Genomic DNA, 22258 nt, shown 5'->3' on the forward strand with positions numbered 1-22258 from the left:
AGCTCCTAATAGCTGCATGTCTGCAGGCAGCGGAGAACTCTGCTTTGGCATCTCTTTCTCAGTGAGCATCCGCAGTGGTTCTTGCGAGGCCTCTAGAGAATGACCTTTCAGAAGAGCTGGATGAAGAGCCTTTCTAGGAACGAGGAGCTCCTGGCTTGGCCTGCCAGTTTTTCCTTGCTGAGCTGACTTTATCTGTCAGGATCCCTTTTTGGTATCTCTTTCTTCTAAACAGAAAAGACCTTCCTGGGAAACCCTTTAAATGCTTGTTCAAGACAGAGAGAGCCTTCCTTGTGGCTGTCTTGGAATGCGGCAAATGACAAGTCTGGAGCTGATGAAAAGGTTACTGTTACTCAGAGTCGAACCGAGGTTGCTGCGACCAGTGATGAGCTGCCAAAAACGTAACAACCGGTTCCCTCTTCACCCCATGAGGAGGTCGTGGCCCGCCCCCCGGGACTCCTACCCCATCCACCCCCCACATTCCTTGATGCCCCCCCCGGGACTCCTGCCCCATCCACCCCCCTTCCCTGTCCCCTGACTGCCCCCCACCACCCCATCAACCCCTCCTCTCATTCCAGATGGCCCCCCGGGACCCCTGTCCCATCCAAACACCCCTTCTCTCTGTCTCCTGACTGCCCCTGGAACCCCTGCCCCTGACTGCCTCCCACCGCCCCATCCAACCCCTGCTCCTTCCTGACTGCCCCCCCGGGACCCTTGCCCCCATTCAATCCCCCTGTTCCCTGCCCTCTGACCGTCACGACCCCTATCCACCCCCTGAACTCCCCTGCCCTCTATCCAACACCCTCTCTCTGCTCCCTGCCCCCTTACCACACTGCCTGGAGGTGGCTGGTGGGGCTACAGCTGCACTGCTTGGCTGGAGCCGGGCCGCGCTGCACCACGCGGCTGGAGCTGGGCCGGGCCGGGACGCGTGGCTGGAGCTGGGCCTGGCTTGCTTCTCAGCCCTCCCAGGCTTCCCGCGTGAACAGCTGATTTGCAGGAAGGAGAAGCGGGGTGGAGCATTCAGGGGAAGAGGCAGAGCAGAGGGGAGCTGGGGCCGGGGGCGGGGCGGGGAGCTGCCAGAGCTTTACCAGTTGTTAAATTTAAAAGCCCTTTTAGAACCAGTTGAACCAGCTCCAGCTCACCAGTGGCTGCGACCACAATGCAGTGTACTAACCACTATACAGTCACAGCTGCTAGCAGGAAAAGAGTGCCTTAGAAACCCTTTCTCACCTCAGCTGTGGCTTTCTGTGCATACAGAGTCAGACAGCTCGACGTTGGCAGGTCTTGCAGGAAATGATTTGCAATTTGGACATGTTGTCTTGGAGCATCAAGTAGAGCAGTTGCTGAGCACTGCTAGAGGCAGGCGCCATGGCTAAGGCACCTGTCTAGGAAACAGGAGATCCTGGGTTTAACTCCCAGTGTTGCCCTAGTGTATGTCTTTTGTCTCCCCTACTCATCGTTTCCAATGTATTTCTCGGAAACGGAAGAGACCTGTGTCAGCAATCCAAGTAACTGCTTGTTAAAGAGAAGGCTTCTTTGCAGAGGAGAATTGGAAAGAATCAAATCACCAGCCTGGAGTTGATGAAAAGGCTATTGCGTTGGCAAGGAGGTTGTCTTGGCAGTAATTGCTGTGATATGAGAGCCTGTGTCTTTTTTCTTATTTTCTTTGTTGTTAATTAAAATATCAGATCCAGTAGAAAAACTGTTATACAAAGCAAAATGAAATCACAGACAGAAGTGCCATTAAAAATACAAAAAAAGGGGATAATGTAATTGCTAGTAATGCACACTTACCGGGCCAATCCTGTGTACTGAGTACCCGTTAAGGGCCCTGTGTGCTTAAGAGAAACCTGGAGGAACTGATACAGTCCTTGAACACGAAACTCAACTGTTGCCAGTTGAAAACCCCTTCTTACCTAGAAACAATGACCAGCAAGAGGAAATCAAGGCCCAACCTGGTCCCAGAGCCCAGCCCCATGCCCACCTCCACTCTGCTACTGACTCACTTTTTTTCCCACCACGGCCAGCTCAAGGGGCTCAAGGGACAGCCCTGTCATATGCCTGCATGCACAGGGATTTTGTTGTCCAGCCAACCATTCACCAACAGGCAGACTGAGAGCTGTTAGAACAGCACCTGCAGCCATCTGATAAAGTCCCCCGGAACTCCATAGTGTTTGAGCACTCACCAGAAATAGTTTAGGTTGACTCAGTCAAAGGCCTTGGATTGATCCAGAGCCAACAAGTAACCTTCCCACTGCTTCTGGCATGTACATTCGCAGACCTCCCGCACGCTGCATAAGGAGTCTGTGACTGTCTGTCCTCACACTGCATTGGATGGGCTACAATGCACCAGTCGGTCTGCTACCTCTCCCAGCCTCCTCTCGAGTATTTGGGCCAAGATCTTGTAGTCGGTATTAATCAGAGCAATGGGCCTCCACTTTTGGATGTCAGTCAGGTCTCCCATCTTGGCCAGCAATACCAGGATAGCATCGTATTGTGATGGATCCAGTGTCTAGTGGTGCAGAGCGCTGTTGAAGACGTTAATCAACAGTGGTGTCAGAGGCTCCAGCAGTTCCCAGTAGAGCTCTGGGGGCAGGCCATCCGGGCCAGGAGATGTGCCGGTCCTCAAGGACAAAATTGCTTCCCTCACCTCACATTCCTACGTGGGCTCCAGGAAACTCGCCCGGTCATCTCCTGACAGCAGCTGTCAGCAGTGCCCAGATAAGGAGAGAAACTGCTCCTGCACCTGCTGAGCAATATCCTGGCCCTGGAACAGCTCCCCATTATAGGCCTCCATGATGGCCAGCATTCTAATGTGGTCCTGCACTACCGGATCCGTGGGTCCCGCCCTGAGTCCCTGCATCATCTTGCTTTGTCTCTGTTCTCTGCAGGATGCAAAAATGTCCGTGGAGGCCGCCCCTTCCTTCACTCAGTGGTCCCACTCAAATAGGGCCCACTGCAGCCTCATCTCCTGGAACTTGCCCAGCTGTCGCTTGATACAGTCGTACAGGCACACATTGACTACCTCACCTGTCTGGATGGTCTTGTAGAAATCCCACAGGCAATGCTGCAGGACTTAGCACCATTGGTATTCTTTAACGTTGAGGTGTTTGCTGGGCTGCTGGAACAAAGGCGCCAACTCCTCCTTCACCGACTCCCACCAATCCCCCTGCTTGACATAGAACCCTCTGATGCTTTCCCGTTCTGCCAACACCACCAGGCCTCACCACCCTCCCCATTTATCTTGCAAGCTGTGGGTGTTCAGCTTCCAATATCCTCTGCTATGGGCCAGGGAATTGTCCACATTGAGACACATGGTGAGTGCTGCATGATTGGAACAGTCCATTGGTGCTACCCTGCACTAGGTTGTCGACGTGCTCTTTCACAAAAATCCACGCAATGCGACTCCTGGCCTGTCCCCACAGAAAGGTGTACCCATTTGCGGATGGTGTGAGCTTGGATCAGAGGAATAGGAGGCTACTGCCCACCTGCCGCTGGTTCCACTACGGAGAAACACGTCCTCTAAACCGAACTCGCTACAGACCTGTGCCAGGTAGTGCTCATCATAAAAGAGTTTCCTCTGATAGTCGGGAAAACAGGACCAGCGGTCCTCAGGCTGGCTGACACAATTAAAATCCCCCCCCAAAAAACACCAAACACCATGAGGTCCAGAGGAAGGGAGCCAGTTCCTTCCAGAGATCTTTCCTTTCACACCTTTACTGGGGACCATACACACTAATATAGCGATAAACTGTGCTACGAGCACAAAGTCCACCAATAATGCCCTCACTGATTTCAGCTGAACCAGTGGCCAACCTTACAGCAGTGTCGGCCACAGCAGCGAGACCCCCCTTCAGCTCGGTCCGTATGGAGGACAAAGTACCACAGGGTGAGACAGGACTATTTTAGGGAGGTTCCTCTGAAGATGAGCAACTGTCCCCAGATCTTACTGACAAGAGCCTTAAAGTATTTGCAAATGGCATGGGTGCCCTTTAAGTACCAAGATGTGGGGGATGGGCACGGTGGGCTTTGAAGCCTTTTACGCTCTACTCTTGTGTTTTTCAATTTTCAGCAGGTGGCTGAGCTGGAGGGCAGGTCAGGCCCTAGGGGAATGGAAGGGCAACCACAAAGAATGCAACCGACTCCGGCTCATGGGATACACTTCGCCTAATCAATGCCATAGCATTGTATCCCCTTTGGCAGAGCTGCCATGAGGAGCATCTTCAGCGATGAAGGCAGTTCCCCGTAATAGTGGCTAACCGGGTTTCTGTGGCCCTTAAACTGCTGGCCATGGTGGAAAAACACTGTGAGTCAGCAGCAGAATGGAGGTGGGTATGGGCTGGTCTCTAGGACCTGGATGGGTCTTGATTCCGTCCTTCTGGTCTCTGATTGAGGGCAGGAAAAGGGTCTTACTGCAGCAAGTGGGAGCAGTTGTGTTTCATGTTCAGGCATTGGTATCGGTTTCTCGTAAGCACATAGGGACATTAGCAGGTGCTCTCAATGAAGGATTGGCCCAGATACCATAATGTGATGGGGATTTAATTTTCCTTCTTTTTTTTTTTTTTTTTTTTTTGGTATTTCCAATGGCATTTCTGTCTGTGATTTCGTTTTGCTTTATATAACCATGTTTTCTCCTGGATCCGATATTTAACTGAAAGAAGAAGAAGGTCTCAGGGAAGTGGATGGAGGAGCAGGCTGGGGCTAGGGCTGATAAGACAGCGAGAGTAGCAAGTTTTCTGTATTGTTTCCTGCCTTCTTTTTCTTGACTAGTTTCTCTTCTGCACCAAACTTGCCCCTTTCCTATGTGAGCCTGGCTAGCTCAGTTGGTAGAGCCTCAGACTTTTAATCTGAGGGGCCAGGGTTCAAGTTCCTGGTTAGGTAAAGAAAAGATCCTTTCCTCCTGTGTTTTCCCTCAAGAGGCATCTTTTCAATACTCTCCCTGACATTACTTTTTTCCTTTTCAGGACTTGGGATTTCCTAGGAAGGGCCATTTACTGCCAGGGACCAAAGGGGCAACTTCCTCGCATGCTCACTTGCCTCACAGTCTGGAGGAAGAAAGGCCTCTGGATCTACAGCAAACCGCTGCATGCCGACTTGTTGAGCAAATACAGGGCTGGCCAGAGAAGCCATAGAGGCCTTGAGCAAGGGAGGGGAAAATTGTCCACCCAGACTCTTCCACACCGGAAGTCAGCAGAACACAAGCTGTTCCCTGTCTGCCCTATGGGGTAAGGGCTATCACTCAGGGCTTTGAATCCTGCAATGTAAGTTCAAGTCTCAGTGGGACCTTGGGGTCCTTTGGTTGCCAGCTAACCATACTGGGATTTCCAAAGCTTCATCTTGCTTTCTCAAATGACTTGGGAGCCTGTCTTTTGCCCGCTAGCTGTTGTGAGTTAAGTGCAAGAGTGGACATTTGATCGAGAAGGCTGGCCGTGCCTGGAGTCCTGTAGATAGGGATGTGAGCTGCATTTCCTCTCAGTCCTGAAGCTGTGCTGCAGCCTGGTCTAGGAGGCAGCCCTATTGGTTGACCTACTGGCCCAAAGTCACTAGGGCAGCATTGGTGTTCCCCAGGAATGCTGAAGGGCGGGCCTAAGGGAGGGAGGATTAATCCTCCTCCCTATCAGTCAGGGTGGAAGAGGAGGGCTGCAAGAGTGGGCAGGTTGATGAGCTGGGCCTTCTAGCGTTCGGTCGGGGACAGGGTGGATAAAGCAAACTGGGAGAAGCAGTTGCTGGCCTGTGAAGAATGGTTCAGCTGGTGGCGTAATTGGACCTTGTCATTAGCCTACAAATTTGTGATGCTCAAGACCTATCTTTTGGCCACGGGGAATTTCCTCAGCTATATATTTTGCCCTGCTCCACAACTGCTGCTGAGACCAAACACGATGGCCTTACACTTCTTGTGGCGCAATAGCATGTCCCTACCAGGTCAGGAGAAGTGTGGCTTTTCTGCCGTATTAGAAGAGGTGTTGGACCTGGTGGGATTTGAAGCCTTTTACGACTACTTTTTTGTTTTTCAATTTTCAGTGGGTGGCTGAGCTGGAGGTCAGGTCAGTTCCGAGGGGAATGGCGGGGCTACCACAAAGAATGCAACTGACTCTTTGGATATGGCCGTATTATTTTTTTACCCCACTGGATGCAGCACTGGGTATGGGATGGCCAATGGTGGCAGAAGGGGGAGGAAATTAGGAAGCCCCCCCCTAATGTTCTTCTACTACCACCTTACATCCTACAGGATTTTCAGTGGGTGGCTAGGTTGAAGGTGCTTGCAGAATGGCTTCCTCCGCAACAGTGGCCGCCCTCACAGCAGCGGTGGCCACAGCAGCGAGGTCCCCCCTTTGGCTCAGTCTGAACAGAGGTCAATGTACCACTGGGTGAGACAGGCCAATTTTAGGGAGCTTCCTCTGAAGGTGAGCCACTGTCCCCAGAACTTACTGACAGGTGCTTTAAAGTATTTGCAAATGTGCATGGCCGGCATGTGCAGAGCAAAGGCAAAAATTCATCTTGCCTTCATGGGCGCTCGCAATGATGCCCTTTTTGTGTGCCATGGCTGACAAAAACATGCCGGACAGAGAAGCAGGAAGCCAAAAAAGTGCCCTTCAGGTGCTAAAATAACTCAGTTGGGAGAGCATTAGACTGAAAGTTTAGAGGGTCACTGGTTCAACCCCAGGCTTTGGCATACTCTTTGATCCCCGTGTGTGCAGCGGTGGCCTGTTTTCTGGAAACACAGCAGTGCCTTTATCTGTCATGAGTCCCTCTTTTTGGGCTCCCAAGGAAGAAAAGACAGCGTGGACTTGTGCACTGAGTTGGCCCACCTGACCTTTCTTTCTTCTCTTGCTCTTTCTCAGGAAGGGGGGGAAAAAGAAGCTCTCCTTCAAGCTGGAGTCAGAAGGGTGACATAAGGATGACTTCCTGAGTGCTGGCTCTAGTCCTTTGCTCTACCAGCTGACCTATCGAAGGGCTGCCACCACTTTCTCCAGGTTCACCCATCAGTGTGTTCAGAATGGAGAGGGGTAACTAGTGGTGTTCTCCAATGGTCAGTCCTAGGACCAATCCTATTCAACTTATTCATAAATGATCTGGAGAAAGGGGTAAACAGTGAGGTGGCAAAGTTTGCAGACGATACTAAACTGCTCAAGAGATTTAAGACCAATGTGGACTGTGAAGAACTTCAAAGACATCTCACAAAACTAAGTGACTGAGCAACAAAATGGCAAATGAAATTTAATGTGGATAAATGTCAAGTAATGCACATTGGAAAAAATAACCCCAACTATACATACAATATGATGGGGGCTAATTTAGCTACAACTAATCAGGAAAGAGATCTTGGAGTCATCATGGATAGTTCTCTGAAGACGACTACACAATGTGCAGCAGCAGTCAAAAAAAGCAAACAGGATGTTAGGAATCATTAAAAAAAGGATAGAGAATACAATGGAAAATATCTATTGCCCTTATATAAATCCATGCTACACTCACATCTTGAATACTGCATACAGATGTGGTCTCCTCATTTCAAAAAATATATACTGGCATTATAAAAGGTTCAGAGAAGGGCAACTAAAATGATTAGGGTTTGGAACGGGTCCCATATGAGGAGAGATTAAAGAGACTAGGACTTTTCAGCTTGGGTGACCAGATGTCCCGATTTTATAGGGACAGTCTCAATTTTTGGGTCTTTTTCCTATCGTATCGAAGGGCTGCCACCACTTTCTCCAGGTTTGAGGATCTAGGCCAGTCACCTTTTGAAGCCTTGTGGCTTGGCCTCCTCTGCCCTTGGAGGTTGGCCTATGGAGGCCGGCTCTTCCTGCTGGCCTCCTTCACGTGACTTGCCAAAAGAGGAAGTAAGGCAGGAATGGGGCAAAAGAGGAAAGTCATGCTGAGGAAGGCACAGCAGAAGCTGAGTGCCTCAGTGCAGCTAAGTGGGGTAAGTAGAGTGCCACCATTCGTTCTGCAAAGCCTGGGGAGGTGCAGTTGGCTGCTGGGAGGTAGAATCCTGTGCCTTCCTCTTGGCTTCCCAGGGATGGCTACTTGCAGCCCAGGAGAAGAAGGATGGTTCTGGGTGAAAGGAAGACAAGCAAAGCTATGGGAGGAAATTTGGGTGTGGGGTGCGGGCTCTGCGCTGGGGTAGGGGGTTGGGATGTAGGAGGGGTGGTGCTTACCCTGGGCAGTGCAGCTCCCAAAGTGACCGGTACACACAGCCCCTCGGCAGCAGCTCCTAGATGGGTGGGGCCAGGGGGTCTCCGTGAGCCGCTGCCTGCAGGCACTGCCCCCAGAGCTCCCATTGGCTGCAGTTCCTGGCCAATGGGAGCTGCGGAGTTGGTACTTGGGGCAGGGGCAGTGCATGGAGACACTCCCGCTGCCCCAGGGGATGCCGGGACATGCCAGCCACTTCTGGGAGCAGCACAGAGGGACGGAAGTAGAGTGGGCAGGGAGCCACCTTAGTGCTGCTGGCACATCTCTGCACACCCAATGGGGGAGGGGAGCAGAGGGCCTCCATGCGCTACCTGGGGCAGGGGCAGTGCACAGAGCTGCCTCCCCTCCCAGTGGGGTCTATTACAGGAGTGGGTGGGTGGGGTCTTTTGGTCTGCAAGGTGCAGCAGGTCGGACTAGATGATTACACTGGTCCCTTCTGACCTTAAAGGCCCTGAGTCTAAAAGGGAGAGGAAAGTAAAGGAAATTTTTTTAAAAAAATAAACCAAACTTTGTAATACAAGGATGACTCCAACAGCTCACCATATAGTCCCACCCCTTTCTTCTACCACTGACCTGCTGGGATTTGGGACATTAATTCTCTCATTCCATTAATAAACTGATATAATGTAACTGAAATTTAACCAATTCCCAGTAGAGAAAACATCACATCATTGCATTGACTGGGAATCAAACCCAGGTCAACTGCTTAGAAGGTAGCTATGCGCACCAATATATCACCAATGCTTCTGGCAAAAGTACCTCTCCTATGTGCCACTTATGCTTGTCAAATGACTCACCCCCCCCCGCCCCCACAGAGCTAAGGAGCTGGCTGCCTGTCCCCTGTGACCAGAGACAGGTTCCCAGAGTGACTGACAGATGGGGACATGGGCTCTACATCCCAGCCTGAGGTAGTACCAACCCCATCTCTGCAGGGGAGGGATAGCTCAGGGGTTTGAGCATTGGCTTGTTAAACCCAGGGTTATGAGTTCAATCCTTGAGGAGACCATTTAGGGATCCGGGGCAAAAATCTGTCTGGGGATTAGTCCTGCTTTGAGCAACAGGTTGGACTAAATGACCTTCTGAGGTCCCTTCCAACCCTGATATTCTATGATTCTACACCCTCAGAGAAGGGAAATGAAAATTAATGACCATAATGACAAATTTTCACCCCAGAAGGAAGGAGACAGCTCCTTTTAAAGCACATTTTGGGTTGTTTCCTGCTACTTACACATGGTTTTGTTGCTGCTGATGCCAATCCCTGGGCTCTGCCCGGATAAGGAACGATTGAGGCTGTCACTCAAGTGAAGAAGGGAGATGATTTTTTTTTACAGGGACGGCTGCCTCATCTCAAGGGTGTTTGTCTGTCTCCTTCTAATCTAGTGGGTGCTTGGTACATGCAGGCAGCCCCCGCTCCTGGATCTCTCTGAAATAAAGTTTCTACACAAATACCAAAGCTTTTCACCGAAAGGAGGGAAAAGAAATGGCCACAAGATGGCGCCAGGACATAAGGAATGTAACACAACCCCGTTCTTAGGGGTAATCCATTATTTTTTGTCAAGGTCCAAAATTGTTGGTTAAGGTCTAGTCGAGGTCCAGACTCCAGCATAAATAATAATAAAAAATAACAATAATGATGATAATAATAGGTAAATAAAAAGATTTTGGGGTCCATTCAAAAGTGATTTTGCCCGCCGTCTGCCTATTGATTACCCCATATTGACTCTGAGAGGTGATTTATCTCCATGCTCTTGGATTTGAAGAGCTGGTTACTTTTACCCTTGGGATCCCACCAAGCTGAACAAGCCATGTTATCGATGGTGACACCAGGATATTGTAAATAAAGATGTAGTCTGAATGTGAGCTTTCTGTTCTGAAAGGCTGGTTCCCCCAGTTGAGTTCCGAATGCTATGCAAGAAATGCCCCCAGCAGGAGTGAAAGGAGAAATCCCCAGCTCTGCACGTAGCTCCAGGCTGATTCATCAGCGGTGGGGGGAATTGACTTCTTTGATGCTGAGAAAGGAGCCAGGGCAGTTCTCTGGGAATGAAGGTTCCCAGCCTGACCCAGCTGCTTCATTGCCCCCCGGGGCCCTACAGGCTTAGACTGTCCCTGAGGACAGGCAGCTGCTCAGGGAGCTTTCCTTGTGTAGCTGGCAGTGCAGGAATATCCCACTCTAAGGGCCTGAGTTCAGCCATCAGGAAAGGCAGCAGATTTGCTCCCTCCTTCTAGACAAAGCTCCAGGGCAGTGGTTCTCAGCCAGGGGTCCGGAGACCCCTGGGGGGCAGCAAGCAGGTTTCAGGGGGGGGGGGTCTGCCAAAATAAACCAGAAAGCAGGGCTGGTGTTAGACTCACTGGGGCTCAGGGCAGAAAGCTGAAATCTGAGTCCTGCTGCCTGGGACTGAAGCCAAAGCAACTTAACTTCATGGGGGCCCCTCTGTTGTGGGGCCCTGCACAATTGCTCTGCTGGCTACCCCCTGTGGGAAAAAGAGAACAGGGGGGCCTTCTTTATGACAGCCAAAGTAACACCGAAGGCCCAAAATCAGGCTCTCTGACAGAGGCTTGATATACTGACTGCCCTTACAAAAGGCAGTACAGGCCAGGGCCTGAACAAGACTAAGCTGTACAATTCCCTGCCAAACTCGGTCAAGGGTCATGACCAGAGGAGGGAGGGGAGGGGCAAGGAGGGAAAGAATAAAAACCCCAGCAGCAGCACTAATGAAATATGTTCATGGCTGATGAAATATAATAACCACTTATATGAAGAAATTGCTTTGCAAAGGCCAATTTCTCCTGTAGCCTCTTTGGGCGTCCTGTGACAACCCCCTATGCCCATAACCGTAAAACCCCGGAAAAATAATATGTACTCTGACGAGAAATACCCCTAAATTGATGCCAAGTAACACCCCTAATGGAAAACACCAAGTGACCCCTTACCTAATATGTACCCAATTCTCATAAAATAATAAGGAAGGTGCTGGGAATAGGGGGGCAGGCCCCAACATTAATTTCTCGCAAATGATGTATAATTTGTACTGTGCTTGCAGTTTGATGGAATAAAGGCAGTCTGCACGCTGACCTAGGGGTGGCATTCTTCGGATTGCTACCCCAATGCATTGGTATGTATTGCAATAAACTGGCCTCAGGCTTGAGTCTGTGAACTAAAATCAATGCCTGGGTGTCTTTGACCATGACAATTTGGGGGCTCGTCCTGGATTCACTCGATGTCCCACCGGACCGTGGACCGCTTCCACACCGATCCCAGGTGCCAGGTAAGAGACCCTTGTCTCTATTTGGGCTTCGGTGGGGAGCTGCCCATAGGCTCTGGGTTCAGGTAAGGGCACGCTGTGATCCAAATCTTTTGAGGCTAGACTCATTTGCCTGACGCCTGCTCGTTTTGTGTGTGTCCGTTCTGTAACTTGTCTGTTTAATTTCTTGCATCATGCTGTGCTATCTCTATCATTGTTTACTTAGGCTATAAGTTAGGGGAGGGCGTCGGGAACTGTCTGTTTTGTGTTGTGTGTACATGAGGGTCTTAGACCCAACGGTTTCCTTGGGACAGCCTCGGTGAAATTACTGGGACATCCGTCTGGCAGTTAAACACTTTTAGAGTGCCAGCCCAGTATAAAAACAAGTTTTGGATGACAGGAAATTATTCAGGCAGGAACAGAGGCTGAATAGGCTGGGTGATCTCTCCAGGACATAAAGGAAACCGTCACTGACTCTAGGGTGGTTGCTGCAACTCGGGTGGAAAGGCCCGAGGATTAGGGGTAGACAGACTAAGAAGGAGACATTTGATGCCTTCTCCCTATGTCCGGGCATAGCTCACTATCCTATTAAGGGAGGGGCTGTGCACGGACAGCGTGAGAGAGTGTAGATTAAGGTTTCTGATCTCGATAAGAATGGGGAAGACGTTTGGTCCCAGGAGGACGGGAAATTTGTTTATTATGTGCTAATACCCGATGAGGACAAGGAATACGTTAAGTTCCTTTGCTTTGCATTGGTTGTTTTCTACTTTGTCTTAGTCAGCTTTGTATGCCTCATCTTTTGGGGACTGGTCCCCCCAGAGGGTGAAGGACAGGCTGCTGAGGGACCCCGGGAAAGTGGACCCCATCGTGAGTAGGGGGGCGGAATCCACTCCCTGGAACCTACTGTGGGTAGGGCGGAGTCCAGGGAATCCCGGAGCAGCCGAAGGGGCAGGCAGGACTCCCACCAGCAATAGGCTGTGTGGACCGGTGAGGACTGCGGCCCGGGGATTGGCAGGACTCCCACCAGCAAATAGGCTGTGTGGACCGGTGGGGACTGTCGTAGTAAAGATCCTGGATTAGGTGTGTTGTGTGACTGAGGGTCGTGAGGGTCCCCATCCTTTCCTGTTCATTAAGTGATGATTGCATCCCTCCTTGCTCAGAGAGCGAGGGGGCCCTGGGAAACCGCCCACGTACTCCTGAACAGTAGAGTAACCCATCCCATCCTCTTGAAGGCGGGCCAGTGCTCTCTGCCAAGGGAGGGGTGTGCGGGGACCGTGTCCCTCCTAACCCTCTGTGTGACTGACTTCCGACCGAAACCTTACCCCGGTCTTACTCCTCTGGGAGCCGTAAGCTCCCTCCCCTCGCTCAGAAAGAAGGGGACCCCCTGGAAATCGCTCACCGTTCCAAAGGCAGCAGAGTATCCTACCTCGTTCCTTTAAAGGACGAGCTGGTGCCCTTTGCCAGAGGAGGGTGTGCGAGGACCTCCCTCATAAACCTTCCCCATTGGTGTGAGTGTTGAGGAATTGGCCTCACCTGGATAAGGAGGCTTGGGCAGTTGGTCTCGCCTGGAAGAGAGACCAAGGCTTACTGCAGTGTTCTAGTGTTGTTTAACCATTCTTTATGTATAATAGCAATTGCTTTGTTAAATAATTAATCCTCTCCTACAAGGGGGGTTAGCCAATAAAAGCCCACCCTCCTTGCTGAATTGGTAGTAAAACAATGCCTGTGCCCATGGGGGAAAAAAAAGTGAACCAGCAAAAAAAAGGAAAAAAGGATCCGGCCCAAACAAGCAGGCAGCCACAATTTAAGGAAGTTAAAAGAAAGAAAGTAAAAAAGTTAACTCTGTAGTTACTGAAAAAAATTAAGCAGTAACACTACGTAAATGTTAAAAGAAGGTATTATAAAAGAAAAAGGTATTATAAAAAATTCTTGGTTTCTTTGCAGCCATTCCTTTGGGACCGTCTGTAAATAATCCAGGCAAGAGGTTATATAGGTGAAATCATTTAACTATAAAAAAGTTAGTTAAATTTGTTAACACTCCTGGTGTGTATAATTTTTGTTTTATAAGTTTAAAATAAATTGGTGTTGTTTTGGGGTTATAAAACCAAACAAATACTTTTGCCAAACAAAGTAAACTAGTGTTGTTTAATTTTGGTATTTAGCATTTAATCCTTAAAGTAACTTAATGCTTTACAAAATTTAAATTGTTTTAAATAAAACCAAAGTTGTGGCTGCAGCAGGGCAGACAAAGCCAGGAAAATGGTAAGGGTTCTTGGACGGGTTGCTGCAACAGTTTGGGCAAAGATGTTTCTTGGTTTGCCGGAGCTGTTGTAAAGCTTGGTTTAGGAATTTTGTATCACAATTTGGCATACCTAAACAGACTGTAACCAGTTATGTGCAGCTTGACCAATATGGCCAAATGCTTTTTAAAGACCACTCTACACCAAAAGACTGAACTCAGCTTTCATAAATTTCTAACAGAATCGCCCGATGCGACTACCGGCAGTGCCCTGCTGGCCCTGGCTCAAATAAACAGTCGTTTAATAAATTACACAATAGTCAGGCACTAACGAAATGTGTTAGGTCTTTTTATATACAGCAGTCCTGTCACTCACTGAAACCAGAAGACTGGGTCTACATAGAGGTCCATCAGCAAAGAACTGCCCTGGCCCCATGCTAAGGGACTCTTATCAAGCCCTGTTAATTATCAACACCGCTGTAAAGTACTGAGAATTGACTACCCGCCCATGTTTCTTATTGAAATGGCTCTTCGACTGATCGGTCTACCTTTCCTTCTGGCGTTGTTGCTCCTTCTGGATGACAGAAGTGAGGGACAAGGTAAAAAGCTGGTAACCTCTCCTTTGTCCGCTGACAAACCCACTGAGCCTTTGGATCTTGCTAAGAAAACAACTTCTCCACCTGAGGACATAATAAAGCCTCCAACCAAGCAAGGTGATTGTGCTAGTAACCCCTCCCTTGCAGCCTCATTGCCGGACAGCTAAGTGAACTAAGACTACGAAATCTCGAAGAATAGCTTGCGGAAGCTAGCCAAAACTACCTGAAGATAAAACTTTTAATATTCCTCAGCCTCTCCTCCTTAACGAACTTGGGGTGGGGAGGGGAAAAAGTAATATTTTTCTAAATCTTAGCCAATCAGTAGCCTCCAATTTAGCCTGTATCATATTGCAATATACCCCTACTCTACATGACTGCCTCATAGCCCATCGTCACAATCCCCACTCCCCAGCTACTCCCCCTCATATCTTCTCCAATTCCCATACAAATCAAGTCTCGGAACAACAAATGTGGTATAGCACACCCTACCGACGGAATTATCATTTCCAACGGTGGATTGTGCTAAATGCTACTATGGGAACCACCACTTTCTCATTTCCCCTCTCTGCCTTCCAAATAACTACCCAATACCCCAATTGTTCCCAAGGAGCGGCCATTCGGTTAGCCCAGCTTGTGCAGTAAAAGAATTTTCGAAGAAAGAGAGGCTTGCTGGAAGGGGCCTTGCATGGTCTAACTGAAGCAGCCGCTATCTGGACAATAGACAAGGCCCAAAACCATAAACAACGCCTGGGAAATTTGGAAAGGGCATCAGGCCTCCTTACTGAGGCAGGGTTAACCAACACCCATACAAATATAAGGACCCAGCCCTGTCAGGACTGGGAACCACAACCCAGACCCTCTTGCAGCTTGTAGCCAAATGCAGGATTTCTTTAATGGTCTCTTAGCATAAATGCGAGGCGATGTCCTTAGTCAGTGATGGCCCAAAGCCCTTAACACTACTGCAGGAGTGCCACCCGAGCTATGGAAATGGAGGCATACGTGGACATTATCAGGATGGGCCTGCAACTCCTCAAAATGCTCTTTCCAGGCTTCGGGACCTGTCAATGGCACCTGGGCCCCAGTGCACTTACTTTTGCTGGGGCCCTGGGTGGGCTGTCTATGGGACTGGGTTGTCAGCCGGCAGATATGGGAAGTCAAGCCACCCCACGGACCTAGCCATTTTATCACCACTCCCCATGGTTTCGCTGCTCAACCCGTCTGGGTGGGAATCGGAACCTTGTGGTCCTTGTGGCCCTTGGAACCCCCACAGTTGTTTTGTCTCCGCAAGCTGCACCCTGGGGAAATACTCAACATCTTTAATACAGTCTGTTGGAAAGGAGAAGCAGTAGGTAAGGCCCCAGAAAAAAAACTCCTATTTAGTAAAAAAAAAAAAAAATAGTTGCGCCCTGCCATCAAATCCCCACATCCCTCTCCCCTTTCACCTTAACTTAACCACTGCACAGGGTAGCCGCTTTATCACATGGCCTGCTAATCCCCAAATCTATGTAACCCTCCACCCAGTCGTCCCTCTTACCTTCAATTGGACTTCCCTGATCCCAAACCGCTTCTTAAATTTAACTTTTCTATTTTCCCCTCTTCTCCAACATATCTCACCTCCAAGACCAAATGCATGTAATAGAGGTCGAATACAACAAAGAGGCCAAAGCATTTCAGACTGCCTACTGGGTGGGTACCCTATGTTTTTCCCACAAAGTTTTGTGTTTTGCCTCTAAAGAAATCACCCAAGCCACGCCCAGCTTCTTCACTTCCTTAGTGTAAAAATACTAGCTGGTATAATTCTTGCAATCTGTTGCTGTTTATTAATCACCACCCTCTGCTGACTTTGCAAGGTATGTCGTTTACCCCAGCTACAGGTTCAACCTCCACCCCAAACCCTTCTTTTCCCCATAGATATCCCCAAAACCACACTGTATTCCCCCTCAGACCCAAAAATAAGTCACCTTAGTGTCAAATCCTCCAGTACAAGAAACTAAGTCTGGGTACTGCACTATGGCCCTTTTAGCAAATTACGATAATGATGCCTACATGGCATCAAAGGAGGGAAATTGTGGGGGAAAAAGAACTGGGGGGCCTTCTTTATGACAGCCAAAGTAACACCGAAGGCCCAAAATCAGGCTCTCTGACAGAGGCTCGATATACTGACTGCCCTTACAAAAGGCAGTACAGGCCAGGGCCTGAACAAGACTAAGCTGTACAATTCCCTGCCAAACTCGGTCAAGGGTCATGACCAGAGGAGGGAGGGGAGGGGCAAGGAGGGAAAGAATAAAAACCCCAGCAGCAGCACTAATGAAATATGTTCATGGCTGATGAAATATAATAACCACTTATATGAAGAAATTGCTTTGCAAAGGCCAACTTCTCCTGTAGTTCCAGCTATCTGCAAAATTAGCCAATCATATATCTTCTTTGGGTGTCCTGTGACAACCACCTATGCCCATAACCGTAAAACCCCGGAAAAATAATATGTACTCTGATGAGAAATACCCCTAAATTGATGCCAAGTAACACCCCTAACGGAAAACACCAAGTGACCCCTTACCTAATATGTACCCAATTCTCGTAAAATAATAAGGAAGGTGCCGGGAATAGGGGGGCAGGCCCCAACATTAATTTCTCGCAAATGACGTATAATTTGTACTGTGCTTGCAGTTTGACGGAATAAAGGCAGCCTGCGCGCTGACCTAGGGGTGGCATTCTTCGGATTGCTACCCCAATGCATTGGTATGTATTGCAATAAACTGGCCTCAGGCTTGAGTCTGTGAACTAAAATCAATGCCTGGGTGTCTTTGACCATGACACCCCTAACGATAGCCCTGGTTTTTAACCGACTGGACATGCAGAAAAACAGTTGTTGTGGCATAGGTGGGCTGTGGAGGTTTATATCATGTTGGGCGGGGGCCACAGAAAGAAAAAGGTTGGGAACCCCCTGCTCCAGGGAATCCCGGAGAATAAAGACTCAATCCGACTCTGTGCTGCCAACTCTCATGATTTTGCCTTGAGTCTTATGAGAGTTATTGTTTTCCTTAAAGCCCCAGCTCCTGGAGTCAAGTGGAGATGTGATGATTTCAGCCTTAGCTCTTAAAGACACAGTATGTTTCTAGCCCTTGTGGCTGTGGAGAAAGATTCAAAATGTCACCCCAGTGCGCTCTAAAGGCTCATCAAGCAGAAGGCAAATAAAAAGATTCCCAAATCTATTATTTTTTCACAGTCTCCTGATTTTAAAGCCAATCTCATGATTTTTGGTGAGCCTGACTCAGGGTTTTTGAACGTTTGGGGTTGGCTGTACTGCAGATTGAGAGCTGGGCACCCTCCTTCACATCCATCGCACCCAGACTTTCCTAAAGCGTTAACTCTTTCTTCTCCTTCATGCCACTGTAATGCAGCTGGGAATCCCCATTCCTAGACGTGCTTTTCCAGACAGTGAATTCCCCACAGGGCTGAGTCCCCACAGGGCTGTTCCAGGGGCTCCAATCCCCCACCCCAAAACAGCTGGGGCAGTAACCACACATCACCCCTTTGTGACTCCCAGGGACCCTGCAGGGATAGCAACTCCATGCTGGGCTCTAGGGCCCTCCAAAGCACCTGGTGGGAGGGGGAAGTAAACCCCCAAGTCAGGGGGGCTCCTGCTGCCTGGAGGTGACTATATCCTCACAGCCCCTCCCGCTCACACTGACATTCCCATGAACCCTCCCCCTTGCATCCCCTCCCCTCACAGAGACACTCCATAGCCCTCCCCCTTACACTCCTGCCACTCACACTGACACCTCATGGACCCTCCCCCTCACAGCCTCTCCCCCTCACATTGACACCCACATGGACTCGCCCCCTCACAGCCCCTCCCCTCACACTGACACCCACATGGACCCTCCCCCTCACAGCCCCTCCCTTCACACATAGAGGGACTTGCTTGCTGGAGCCTGACATTACAAACCCAGGGGTGAGATTTTTACGGATGTGGAATTCTCCCAACCACATATTAAACCTCCCAACCCCCCCAGTGCAAAGACTCCCCAAGCTAGTCGAGTCCATACGTGGGTCACTCTTTTCATCACACCAGATGGCTCCCTTTGAGCAACTACCTTTTGAGGCCAACAAGAAACCTTCTAGTTTGGGCTCATTCATGCACCACTTTTACCAGTTGTCCTGGGCTCATTGTCCGTGACCTGCACGTCTGCTGGCTGTCAGGCATGATACCCTTTGACTCCATGCCTCGCCTACAATCCTGTTTCTCAAGATTGAACCCAAGACCAGAAACTTGCTGCAGCTTATGCAGCCCTGTAGAGCATTCAGAGACACAAAGAGAAGATCCATAGGTGACGTTGGCAAACCCCATAAGAACGGCCAGACTGGGTCAGACCAAAGGTCCATCTAGCCCAGTATCCTGTCCTCTGACAGTGGCCAATGCCAGTTGCCCCACAGGGAACTAACAAAACAGGCTTCCTGAGAGCATCTGCCCCCTTCCACCACAAGAGCAAGCAGGCAGGTAAAAGGGGCGAGGGGGAAGTCCCAGGAACCCTTCCTCTTTTTCTCCACAGCCACTGCCCATCAGCAGGATTCCTCCTCCTCCTCCATCCTGTGCCTCAGTGCGACTAAAACTCCTCACCTAGACAGCTGGCCCATCCGCTGCACCCCAATCCCCCATGCTTAAGCCTCCCTGCCAAAGTCCTGCACCTGGCTCCATAGAATTAAGTCTCACATCTCGCTGGGAACTCAACTTCTTGTGCCCAGAGTGTCTCTGTCCCCTCAGTAGATGACCCAAGAAATGCAGTGTCCGCCTTTTCTAAAGAAGTGCTTGGAGAGACTTTTTTCATGTGACTGCATGGCCTAACGGATAAGGCGTCTGACTTCGGATCAGGCGATTGAGGGTTCAAGTCCCTTTGCAGTTGTGCTTGTGCAATTTTCCCTTTGTGCTGAAAGTCCTGCTCTCTTCTTGGCTGCTCAGGCCGATCCTCTGGCTTCAGCTAGAGCCCTGGGAAGGAGTTGGGGGTTGGGTGTCACAAAGGCTAGGGCATGAGCCCCAGGTCTTCCAGTCTAGCCTTTGCCATTCCTGACTTACCAAAGAAAATGGGTGGCTGCCCGGGCTACAGTGTAGAGCAGTTTCCCTCTTCCAAATGTGTGCTTGAGGGGGCTTGCTAAATAGCGCCTTTGGAGCCTTGGTGTTTCTCTGCTTCTCACCAGCTGGGGAAAAGCCTCTTGGGGAAAAATCTCCTGCCCCACTACAAAAGTGAGCACCTTGAGTGGGAACGGTCAGAGGCCTCACCAGGGGGGCTGGCCCTGCTTTCCTACAATATTCTGATGTTGGCCACAGAGCATCAGCAGCCACCGCACATGCTGGTCTGCAGGTTGCCTTCAGTGGGTGTTTGGCATGCCAGGGAGGAGGCTGGCCAGGTGTCTTTGTGCCTGTCAGCTGGCCATGCATAGGCCTGGTCCTCCTCGCCCTTGGTTACTCTGTCACTTTTAAGCCTTTCCTTGGAGCTGTCAGCACGACCCCAGAGGAGGAAAGGTGTGCTGGGCTCCAGCCTGGGACTCTTCGCCTTCCTGCCTATCCCTGACTATGAAGCCTGGCCCTGGCACTCCTGTCCATGAGGGCAAGAGAAAAAGTGTGGCAGCAAGCACAAGGGCCAAACGTGTGGGCATCAGGTGAAGCAGTGAGAATCCCAACCATCAGGTGAAACCGCAGGACTGCCGGCATCGATAGCCAGGGTGGCAAGTTCTAGGGGCCCAACCCACTGCAACCATTCCGTCACGCCATCCTGACCGAAGACCTGGCTCCAGTGGGCGTAAGTCACCCAGCAGGAGGGAAAAGACTTGCTCTTTCACAACAGGAGCCAGGGAAGTGAGCACTTTGAGCGCCAGGGATTTGCTGCACGCAAAGACGAGGTCCCACTGCTATTTGAATTCAGATTGCAGGATTCAGAGTCCTGAGTGCTGACCGTTACACCATGGAACCAGCTTGTGCTGTTTTCTCTGGACATCTGCGACCCTCACGGGGCTGGCTTGTGTAAGGGGATTGTTGGCCCCTTACTAAAATGAAGTGGGTTTTTTTGGTGGGCTAGTTCCCAGTACCAAAAGAAAGGGGAAGGGTCGATGGGAAATCAGGACCCTGAGACTGACAGTCCCCAGGGGCAAGGGGGAGAGGCCAAAGCTCCGGCTCACCCTGATAGACAGGGCAGGCAGTCTGATGAGGGAGTCACCAGGCCAGGGGGTCCCATCCTCCATGTGAGCTGGAACTACCTGGGCCAGAGTGAGGCTGAACTAAGGAGAGAGCAGGAGCCAAAGAAGAGCACCTGAGGCGGCATGAGGGCAGCGGCTCCATCACTGTCCAGGCCCTGCCCAGGCGCGTTCCCCGCCCAGGAGCAGATTCCCAGGGGTGGTGAGACCTGCTGCTCCTGGAGCCTTTGGGTGGAGTCTCTGTCCTGCCCGCCCAGTGCTGGTGCCTGCAGCTCCTGGCCAGGGGCAGCAGAGCCTGGGACTGGGTCTAGCTGGAGAAAGTCCCCATCTCGGATGGGAACAGAAAGTGCTTCCGTGAAAGTCTGGAAATGAGAATGAGAGCTGCCCTGTCATTGGAGAAGCACGTGGCAATTGCACTGTGGAAGCTGGCTACTCCAGACTGCTACCAATCAGTCGCCAATCAGTTCAGAGTGGGAAAGTTGACCGTTGGACGTGTGTTGACAAGTGTGCAGGGCCATTAATTGCATCCTGCTCTGAAAGACTGAGACTCTGGGCAACGTGTGTGACATTGTGGATGGCTTTGCACAAATGGGCTTCCCTAACTGCAGAGGGGGATAGATGGCATGCATATTCCAGTTCTGGCACCTGACTACCTAGCTACCAAGTACATTAATCACAAGGGGTATTTTTCTATGGTTCTCCAGGCACTTGTGGATGACCATGGGCATTTGACGGACATTAATGCAGACTGATCCGGAAAGGTGCATGCCGCACGTATCTTTCAGAACACTGGCCTATTCAGGAAGCTGAGAGCAGGAACTTTCTTCCCGGACCAGAAGATCACTGTAGGGCAAGTCGAAATGCCCATTGTGATCCTGGGAGACCCTGCTTACCCCTTAATGCCATGGTTTATGAAGCCATACACGGGACATCTTGACAGCAGCAAGGAGCGGTTCAACAACAGGCTGAGCAAGTGCAGAATGACTGTTGAGTGTGCTTTTGGCCATTTAAAGGCCCACTGGCACTGCCTATATGGAAGGGTGGACCTGGCCGATGACTATATTCCTACGCTTATAGCCATGTGCTGTACGCCCCATAATATTTGTGAAGGGAAGAGTGAAAGTATCACTCAGGGCTGGATGGCTGAGGCTCAGCACCAGGAGGCTGAATTTCAACAGCCAGAGACCAGCACTATTAGAGGGGTGAAGCGTGGGGCCATAAGGATCAGGGATGCCTTAAGGCAGCAATTTGAAGCTGAAAGCCACTAATATTTGTTGCTATGCACGGGAGTGCAGTGCTTGTAATGCTAACAGGTGATTGTGATTGGTGCAGACCATGCACTATAAAGGTTTAAGAGAATTGCGTGTTTCTCTGCAAAGCTGTGTTTGCTTTCCATTAATGGAATAAAGATTGCTTTCAAGCCAAAACTATTCTTTTATTAAAAAGCAACCACCGGAGGAGAGAAAAATACAATAAAAAAACAACACATCAGCACTGTGGGGGATGGGGGAAGGGAGGGTCCCATGAGGAGGTGGGGTCCAGGGACAGTTAAAGATTTGTAACAGAGGGTCCTGTGGCACCTTTAAGACTAACAGAAGTATTGGAGCATAAGCTTTCGTGGGTGAATGCCCACTTCATCTTGCGTCTGATGAAGTGGGCATTCACCCACGAAAGCTTATGCTCCAATACTTCTGTTAGTCTTAAAGGTGCCACAGGACCCTCTGTTGCTTTTTACAGATTCAGACTAACACGGCTACCCCTCTGATACTTAAAGATTTGTGTATGTCCAGGTATCATAT

At 50.1% G+C, this 22258-nt stretch overlaps 1 protein-coding gene and 2 non-coding genes across 3 annotated transcripts in view; 2 read left to right on the forward strand and 1 right to left on the reverse strand.

The window, feature by feature from the left end:
• LOC135889397 (zinc finger protein 208-like) overlaps positions 1-22258 on the reverse strand; it is a 685678-nt gene that overhangs the window by 350181 nt on the left and 313239 nt on the right.
• On the forward strand, positions 4806-4878 carry TRNAK-UUU (transfer RNA lysine (anticodon UUU)). Its single transcript has one exon. It is a non-coding gene; the product is annotated as a tRNA-Lys (tRNA).
• On the forward strand, positions 19102-19174 carry TRNAR-UCG (transfer RNA arginine (anticodon UCG)). Its single transcript has one exon. It is a non-coding gene; the product is annotated as a tRNA-Arg (tRNA).

The sequence above is a fragment of the Emys orbicularis genome, chromosome 15 (assembly GCF_028017835.1).
Source record: "Emys orbicularis isolate rEmyOrb1 chromosome 15, rEmyOrb1.hap1, whole genome shotgun sequence".
Lineage (NCBI taxonomy): Eukaryota > Metazoa > Chordata > Testudines > Emydidae > Emys > Emys orbicularis.